This window comes from Solanum dulcamara, chromosome 1, assembly GCF_947179165.1.
Source record: "Solanum dulcamara chromosome 1, daSolDulc1.2, whole genome shotgun sequence".
Classification (NCBI taxonomy): Eukaryota; Viridiplantae; Streptophyta; class Magnoliopsida; order Solanales; family Solanaceae; genus Solanum; species Solanum dulcamara.
This window is the reverse complement of record NC_077237.1, coordinates 56,160,345-56,170,743: the sequence shown is the minus strand read 5'-3', so window position 1 is coordinate 56,170,743 and position 10,399 is coordinate 56,160,345. Positions and strand designations below refer to the sequence as shown.

The following is a 10,399-nucleotide window of genomic DNA, read 5'->3' as shown; positions in this document are numbered from 1 at the left end:
CCTGGGGGCATGAAATGCAGCCCCCCGAGAAAAGGGGGGTCAGTACGATATATGTACTGAGTATATAAAGCATAATGCATCATAACTGAGAGAACAACTAAAATAGGGATGCAGGGAACCAGTATAACAATTAATAAGGCACTATACCTGTATCTTATAACATAAGGGCATGTACACCATCTTCATAAACTGTATCTGGCCCGCTAGGGGACTTGGTGTTACCATGTCATCGCATACGGCATCGTGTCATATGTTACAATTACATTATTATGTTTTCACATGCATGCCTATCTATCATTATATATCATACCATACCTGGCCTAGTATGGGTCTCGGTGTTATAATCATATCATCACATACCGTACCTGGACCATTAAGGGACTCGGTGTTATCATCATATCATCATATACCATACCCGGCCCCTTTAGAGGACTCAGTGTTATCATCATATCATCATATACCATACCCGGCACTTTAGGGGACTTGGTGTTATAAACATATCATAACATACCATACCCGTCCCATTAGGGGACTCGGTGTTATCATCATATATAGGTAGATCATTATCTGGGACTCACTAGGGTAATCATACTGAACTATCGTTCGTGGATCAGGATAATACTCATCTCAGGGCCCTTTGAGTGCCACTAGGGCTATATTAAGTGAAGTCTCAGGAATTATAGACATATTTTAGGGTAATGCCAACCTGCTTAAGGAAATCATAGAAATCTGTCATCACAGAGTCCTTAGGACTAGGAGCTCTAAGCCCCACTATTAATCGACATATAGACGGTTCAGGGAAGGTAGCTCAACTACGATGAGAGTTTTTCTGCCAAGGAGTAAATATGAGACATATATCGTATTTGGAGCTTAAGAATGGACTTACTCTAGAGCTCGTATCATGCATCGTTTTCTTTAAGACATGTCAAAAGAAAGAAAGGGTAGGCCTCATCTGTTTGTCCCTTCCTATCCCAAAGGAGTTTGAGAGACAATAATTCACCTATCGTAGGCGTCCTAGTATTCAGTAGTGGATAAGAATCAGGAGGTATGCTCGGGGCCTTATGAATGGGATTATCCCCACTTACATACGCAGATATACATATTGCACTTCTATCAAGGATATGCCAAGAGAAGGGAAGGATAGCCTTACATACTCATCACTTCCTAACGTATGGAAGGCTTGAGATGCCCTAGGTCAATTACTGTAAGAGTGATTTCATCAAAGAGTACATAAGAACTGTGAATTACAGTTGGAATTTAGAGTATCTTTACCCTCAAGTTCATAACATTCACTATTTAACTTGAAGACATGCCGAAAGAAGGAAACGTTAGCTTTACATATACTACTTTTCAGCATATAGAAGACTTGAGGAATGGGAGCTTAACTATTTTAGGAGTTTTAACATTCAGAAGTGAGCAGAATTATGAATCATGAATAATGTTCAGAGCTCGTGAATAGAATTACCCCAGGCTTCATACATATATCATTTGTCACTTAAATCTAAGACATGCCCAAAAGAAAAGAGAGACAGGCTTTACATACTTATGCCAAAAACATGCCAAAAGAAAGCTTCATATACCTTGTCTGAGTTATTCCTTATCCTGTTTGCCTCGTCATCCTTTGAACCTATTCAACATGAAAGTAATACAAATATCAACCACTCTTAACTTTCTAGCATCATAGGTTGCACCTTAGTATTAATGGAATCTATTTCCTTAGCCATTTCCTCGACTAGTTCTTTAATTTGCTAAGGCGTTAACGAAAATTGGGCAGCACCTCCCCTATAATGTGCCCTATCCGAATTTCCGATTAGGTCCCTAAGACCTAAATCCAACCAACAACAACAACCTACAGCATATGTTTAAGCAATTCACACCAACAATATACAACATAAACTCCAAACGACTTATTCAAAAATACGATAGCACAATAGGGCATCTAGCCCTTATTTTGTAACGCCTTTAATTATACGCAACGAGGGGTCATGTGGCTTCAACCAACAGAACCCTAACTCACATTAGAACATATTTAGGCCCTTAAACAACACATCACACCCCTGTAGCAGCACCTCACATGAACAACACTATACTTCAATGACAATTTAACTATAGCGATTCCAATTTAGTTTATTTCGAACGTCGAGCATTTCAACGACATTCTTAAAATTACAGCAGCATACAAGGGGTGTAATACACCATATAAAAACACCATAAACTTCAAATTGAAAGTAAAGACCTTACCTTTCCCAAAATTGGCCAAAACTCGCCAAAGCTATCAAAACGTGAATTCTGGACAGCCTACTGTCTTGTATTGTCGCTTAGTTTCGAAGGGGTAATTGAAAGAAATAGGATTTCTGTCCTCAATGAAAGTTATAGAAATGTGTCTTAGGGTCGCATAAAATTTCAAATTAACCCTACATCAATTTTGTACAAAACTATATGCCCAAAATACCAACAGCAGTCCTTGTAGAATTTCTAAAATGGAATCTGGGCAGCAGCTCCCCCATGCTTCACCACCCTTTTTAGAGCAGAGAAAAGCAAAAATGGGTTTTAGAGTCTAAATGAAAGTTATATCCCTATGAAATATATTTCCAAAAAATCTTGAATTACTTGAAACGAAGCCTTACACAAGGAGTTATACTTATATTACTAACAATAGTTTAATTCAAAAATGGGTCTATTCCCTAGCGTTTTCTCTTTAAGCTTCTCTTAGTTTTCCAAGTGTAGAACTGAAAATATGGTTCCGTAGGCATCATAATATACATATATACACCTCCACATAGTTGAGGAACACCATATATAATTAATTGACAAAAATTGTTTTTGGAGACTTACCTCCTTCTAGGTGCTGCCGTAGCTCCTCTCTTCTCCCTCTTAACTTTTCTCTCAATTTTTAAGTGTAACAAAGGATGAACAATGAAGTTACTAGTCATCCATACATATATATATGCCTTTTTGGAGAGTGACATATGGCAGCCCCTAAGAGTGACACGTGTCACACCCTTAGGCAGCTATGTCACCTCATGCAACCAATCACATGCTGCCACTTAGTGATGTGGGACCCACCTCAAGTAGGTGTGTCACCTACTTGGTCCAAGTAGGTGCATCACCTACTTAGTCGAAGTAGGTGCATCACCTGCTTGCTTCTGAGTAGGTGCTATGCCTCCTTCCGCCTCTCCCGTGAGTTTGTAATCTCGTCTTACTTTAGGAGCCTATGTAATCCTTGCTACATAAGCTCAACATGTACTCCAGTGGCTTAGTTTTGTAAGTCGTCCAAGTTGGTAGCTTACGTAAGTAAGTCGAGTCCTACGACTTGTTATTTTGGCCTCCAATTCATTTCAAATCCTTATAGACCTATTTCCAACCTTCACTATTAAGGGGCGTTACGTCCTCCCTTCCTTAGAGTTATTTACTCATGTTATAGATAATATGGGTCACGGGACAACTTTCAAGAAGCTTAAGAAGATGTTCCAAAGCATAAAGGTATGGGGTATAACATCCTTTACCCCTTTAGAACATTCGTCCTCGAATGTAAACCAAAACCTTCCTCCGGACCTTATACCGATTATATGGAGAGGTCCCCTATCCCGTTGCCATAACATATACTTTCATCGACCAATCAATATCAGAGTTCCAAAGGTTAGGATTACCTGTAAGCATAGGGAACATGTGATATTTCATTTTCATTTCTTTTTTCCAGTTCTCTTACCACACATCATATTGCATTCTTTACACGAACATGTGTAGGAGCTTAAAGTAGCTCAGAAGATGCCTTAGCATCGCCATACTAGTCTGCATGTAAATCTATATCGTTCCTTACTTCCTTCATCTAATGTTAAGGCTCCACTATAGCTTTTGTCCTTAGTACTGATTGTACCTTAAAGGTTTTGCTTCAAACCATCTTATACCTTCCCTTAATATATTCGAGTATGGCAGTTACATGGCTACTAACGACTTCTTTTATCAAGTAATCACCTGGTTTTACTCTTGCATACCTCCATTCGTAGGTTGCATCAATTCTTTTGCAAAGCTACATCCCCTATCCCAAAGGGTCTTATCATCTTTCACGGTGGAATCACATATCCACAATACTTATTTATACCACAATGCCATGCAAGGCCGACGTATACATACATCCATATCATCTCATGTCACGGCCGCATAGGGCTTTCCAAGAGGTTACCCATCCTAGTACCACTCTCACCCAAGCACGCTTAACTTTGGAGTTCTGATAGGATCCGGTGCATTAGTGCTGGTATGATTGCATCCTGCCCCGTGGGGTGCATAGCTACCGAAGAAGACGATGACCCAGTAGCTGATCTGGTAGGCCAAGCTGCACCTCCCAAGTTACCCCTATATCCTCATTACACGGACCACATCCTATCTTCAACCACGTTTTCACTAGGCTTTACTTATTTTTACAGCGATCCTCGTTATATTCATATCACATCCTTTTCGTATTCTATCCCATAGTATAACACTTCTTAACCTTTTTCACGATCCTTACTATGGGTTACTTACCCTTCTTAGTTAGTCTTATCTCTATGTATCAATTCCGTCGGTGCCTCAATATATCATTCTATCCAGAACTACCGGTCTTCTCTACATCATTTTCCTAGGGTCACAAGTCTTTTCCAACTTTGGTTTACCATATCAATACCGACCTCCTAGTTTTTATTGCCATCAATTCAACAATTTACTTATTTCTTGAGGTCATCCATACTTGTGGTCTATCCAAATTTCATCATTATTGTGGGCACGACCTTTAAAGACATACCACAACCTTGTATCTCATTCTCTTTTTATTTCTAGGAAAATTTAGGTGGAGTTTCCTTTGTATTTCTCCCTATCTCAACCCCTGCATGCAGGAAATACCAATAGTGCCTTATAGGGCACGCATGTATATATTCAGATCATATCATACCGCAGCCATACAGGGCACACATATATATTCATATCATCTCATATCGCAGCCACATAGGGCACCCACAATTAACAGTATGGAAAGGGACTTACCTCGTATGTCCACTCGAAATGCAGCTGTTACACTTTCTTGTATACTTTCCCTTTCATTTTTCAACTTTATATATCAATATTATTGTAACACCTTACCTAACATAGGTCCTTCTTGCCTTTGCTTACCTGCGTTCTTCGTAACATCCAATATTATCAGTCACCTCCTTCTATCGATGTTGTCCTTCTGCTGAAATAAGAAGTTAGTATGAGGAATTTCATTTCCTATGGATCGGCTCTATCGCACGATCTTATATATGAAAGAAAGTAACATCCAAAATGTCTTGTAGCCTCCTGTCTATAGATGTGGTGCACAACACACCGATAAACAAGACTTTACTAGACACGGTCTGTAGACACTCCAAGGACGAACTACTCTGATACCACTTCTGTCACGACCCAACCCCGTAGGCCGCGATTGTGGTCCGACCTGGACCCCCCCGTATACCTAACTATCAGCTATGGTCAAATTGAACTGTAAATAAAATAATATCATGTAATAGAGCCCCATTGGGCGATAACATTTTCATAAACCTGTAGCCCTTTTCGTTTGTATCATAACATGAAAGAGAATGCAAGCCGACAAGGCTTCCATAACATAAAAAAATTTACCATACATCGTATAGGCATAATTGAGACTACTTACGCTTAACCCACACACACGTGACTATATACCTCTAAGAATAGTAACTGCAACATATGGTGGGATAGGGCCCCCGCCGTATCCCTGAATGTACAAACATATACATTAAGTGACTAGTATCAAAAATTAGGCTCCAAAACAGTAAAGCACTTCCAATATAGCTGAGAGGAACTCCTAAGCTGATGGATCTACAGAATGGATATCTGTACCTACGGGCATGAAACACAGCCTCCCAAGAAAAGGGGGGTCAGTACGATATATGTATTGAGTATATAAAGCATAGCGCATCATAACTGAGAGAACAACTGAAATAGGGATGCAAGGAACCAGTATAACAGTTAATAAGGCACTATACCTGCATCTTATAACATAAGGGCATGTACACCATATTCATATACTGTATTCGGCCCGCTAGGGGACTTGGTGTTACCATGTCATCGCATACGGCATCATGTCATATGTTTCAATTACATCATTATGTTTTCACATGCATGCCTATCTATCATTATATATCATACCATACCTGGCCCAGTATGGGTCTTGGTGTTATAATCATATCATCACATACCGTACCCGGACCATTAGGGGACTCGGTATTATCATCATATCATCATATACCATACCCGGCCCCTTTAGGGGACTCAGAGTTATCATCATATCATCATATATCATACCTGTCCCTTTAGGGGACTTGGTGTTATAAACATATCATAACATACCATACCCGGCCAATTAGGGGACTCGTTGTTATCATCATATATAGGTAGATCATTATCTGGGACTCACTAGGGTAATCATACTGAACTATCGTTCGTGGATCAGGATAATAATCATCTCAGGGCCCTTTGAGTGCCACTAGGGTTATATTAAGTGAAGTCTAAGGAATTATAGACATATTTTAGGGTAATGCCAACCGGCTTAAGGGAATCATAGACATCTGTCATCATAGAGTCCTTAGGACTAGGAGCTCTAAGTCCCACTATTAATCGACATATAGATGGTTCAGGGAAGGTAGCTCAACTACGATGAGAGTTTTCCTGTCAAGGAGTGAATATGAGACATATAGTGTATTCGGAGCTTAAGAATAGACTTACTATAGAGCTCATATCATGTATTGTTTTCTTTAAGACATGTCAAAATAAGGAAACGTTAGCTTTACATACACTACTTTTCAGCATATAGAAGACTTGAGGAATGGGAGCTTAACTACTTTAGGAGTTTTAACATTCAGAAGTGAGCACGAATTATGAATCATGAATAATGATCAGAGCTCGTGAATAGAATTACCCCAGGCTTCATACATATATCATTTGTCACTTAAATCTAAGACATGCCCAAAAGAAAAGAGAGACAGGCTTTACATACTTATGCCAAAAACATGCCAAAAGAAAGCTTCACGTACCTTGTCTGAGTTATTCCTTATCCTGTTCGCCTCATTGTCCTTTGAACCTATTCAACATGAAAGTAATACGAATATCAACTACTCTTAACTTTAGTTTGCTAAGGCGTTAACGAAAATTGGGCAGCACGTCCCCTATAATGTGCCCTATTCGAATTTCCGATTAGGTCCCTAAGACCTAAAGCCAACCAAAAACAACAACCTGCAGCATATGTTTAAGCAATTCACACCAACAATATACAACATAAACTCCAAATGACTTGTTCAAAAATACTATAGCACAATAAGGCGTCTAGCCCTTATTTTGTAACGCCTTTAATTATACGCAACAAGGGTTCATGTGGCTTAAACCAGCAGAACCCTAACTCACATTAGCATATTTAGGCCCTTAAACAACACATCACACCCCTGCAGCAGCACCTCACACGAATAATACTATACTTCGATGACAATTTAACTATAGCGATTCCAATTTAGTTTATTTCGAACGTCGAGCATTTCGACGACATTCTTAAACTTACAGCAGCATACAAGGGGTGTAATACACCATATAAAAACACCATAAACTTCAAATTGAAAGGAAAGACCTTACCTTTCCCAAAATTGGCCAAAACTCGCCAAAGCTATCAAAACGTGAATTCTGGACAGCCTACTGTCTTGTATTGTCGCTTAGTTTCGAAGGGGTAATTGAAAGAAACAGGATTTCTGTCCTCAATGAAAGTTATAGACATGTGTCTTAGGGTCGCATAAAATTTCAAATTAACCCTACATCAATTTTGTACAAAACTATATGCCCAAAATACCAACAGCAGTCCTTGTAGAATTTCTAAAATGGAATCTGGGCAGCAGCTCCCCCATGCTTCACCACCCTTTTTAGAGCAGAGAAAAGCAAAAATGGGTTTTAGAGTCTAAATGAAAGTTATATCCCTATGAAATATATTTCCAAAAAATCTTGAATTACTTGAAACGAAGCCTTACACAAGGAGTTATACTTATATTACTAACAATAGTTTAATTCAAAAATGGGTCTATTCCCTAGCGTTTTCTCTTTAAGCTTCTCTTAGTTTTCCAAGTGTAGAACTGAAAATATGGTTCCGTAGGCATCATAATATACATATATACACCTCCACATAGTTGAGGAACACCATATATAATTAATTGACAAAAATTGTTTTTGGAGACTTACCTCCTTCTAGGTGCTGCCGTAGCTCCTCTCTTCTCCCTCTTAACTTTTCTCTCAATTTTTAAGTGTAACAAAGGATGAACAATGAAGTTACTAGTCATCCATACATATATATATGCCTTTTTGGAGAGTGACATATGGCAGCCCCTAAGAGTGACACGTGTCACACCCTTAGGCAGCTATGTCACCTCATGCAACCAATCACATGCTGCCACTTAGTGATGTGGGACCCACCTCAAGTAGGTGTGTCACCTACTTGGTCCAAGTAGGTGCATCACCTACTTAGTCGAAGTAGGTGCATCACCTGCTTGCTTCTGAGTAGGTGCTATGCCTCCTTCCGCCTCTCCCGTGAGTTTGTAATCTCGTCTTACTTTAGGAGCCTATGTAATCCTTGCTACATAAGCTCAACATGTACTCCAGTGGCTTAGTTTTGTAAGTCGTCCAAGTTGGTAGCTTACGTAAGTAAGTCGAGTCCTACGACTTGTTATTTTGGCCTCCAATTCATTTCAAATCCTTATAGACCTATTTCCAACCTTCACTCTTAAGGGGCGTCACGTCCTCCCTTCCTTAGAGTTATTTACTCATGTTATAGATAATATGGGTCACGGGACAACTTTCAAGAAGCTTAAGAAGATGTTCCAAAGCATAAAGGTATGGGGTATAACAACTAGGGCACTCAGACTGCTTATGGCCCATCTTGCCACATCCATAACAAGCACCCGTTCCCATCAAACACCTTCCTCCATGATTCTTTCCACACTTAACACACTTTGGAAAAGTGGGCCTACTAGAAGTCACACCTCCACGTTGACCCTTAGGGTGTGAAACCCTATCTTTAAGAAACTTCTTTCCCGAACCTTATCCTTATTGAGGACGGACACTACTACCACTGGTCCTAGCACTTTAGAACCCACCTTCATATCGAGCCCTCTTAGAATATCTCATTCTTATCTCCTTGAGTTTATCTCCTTTAATATGTTTAGTGAAAGTCATCAGCCGAGATATGTCCATTTGCTTTACAAGCATGGTAGTACAACATTCCTTTGCAACTATGTCAGACACCCCAGATAAGAATTAACTTATTCAGGCACATAGATTGAAAACTAATGAAGGAGCATACTTGGATAGCTTGGTGAAATTGAGGGCATAGTCTCTCATACCCATGTTTCCTTAAGATTGATGAACTTCAACACCTTTGCCTCACTTAGCTCAAGAGGGAAGAAGCGATCAAGGAAAGCAAGCTTGATGGCTTCCTAATCAATAGGGACTTCATCCACTCTTTCTAACTGTTGTTGAGTATACCAAACTTGAGAAACACTCTTGAGTTGGTAGGTCGCCAACTCCTCTTTCTCTTCTAACATCACCCCCATAATACTCACTATCTCATAAACCTTATCAATGAATTCTTGGGGATCCTCATCAACTTTCGAACCATGGAACTCGGGAGGATTCATCCTTGCAAAGTCTCTCACTCTAGAAGTCAAAGTGGGAATATTAGGAGGAGCCACAATTGCTTGGTTGGCCACAACTTAGGCTTGCATGGTAATAGTGGTCAGGAACTCCACATTAATCACTTGGTTGGGTGGGGGACCATTGTCTTGTGGGACCAAAAGATCTTGGTCCTCATTAGCATTGATCCCTCTTTATATAGTGCTCTTCTTGGAGGCATTTCTGAAAATCATAAAGGACAATTATTAGGGAAAGAAAGTCTTAGAGTATACTCTATCACATGACATAGATCATGAAAGAAGTGGGGATTTTTTAAATAACTTATAGCCTTCTATCCATAAATGTGGCGTACTTCACACCCATGAATAATACTTTAATTGACGCGGCATGTTAGACTCCCTAGGACATCTTAAATATTGTGCTCAGCTAATAAATTTGTCATGACCTGACCTATGGCCTATCATAACACGGTGATTGAAACCCCAAAGGTCTCTAACCAAGCCTCTTGACATATGTAAGCATTCATAAGGTAAAGAAAAATGGAAATAACAGAGGAGAGAATCTAAATCATAAATTATAAAAGAGAGTGTAAACTCGACTACATAGACTCTACATCTTTTTCCAACATATTCCTCTACTAATTAAGAAGGGTAGGGGCTAAGACATTTCTCTAGATCAACCTCAACATGAATATAAAAAAAGTCTTTGGAAT

At 39.5% G+C, this 10,399-nt stretch overlaps 1 pseudogene; it reads right to left on the bottom strand.

The window, feature by feature from the left end:
• Positions 1-4,154: 4,154 nt before the first annotated feature.
• Positions 4,155-4,269, bottom strand: LOC129904761 (5S ribosomal RNA; annotated as a pseudogene).
• Positions 4,270-10,399: the final 6,130 nt, after the last annotated feature.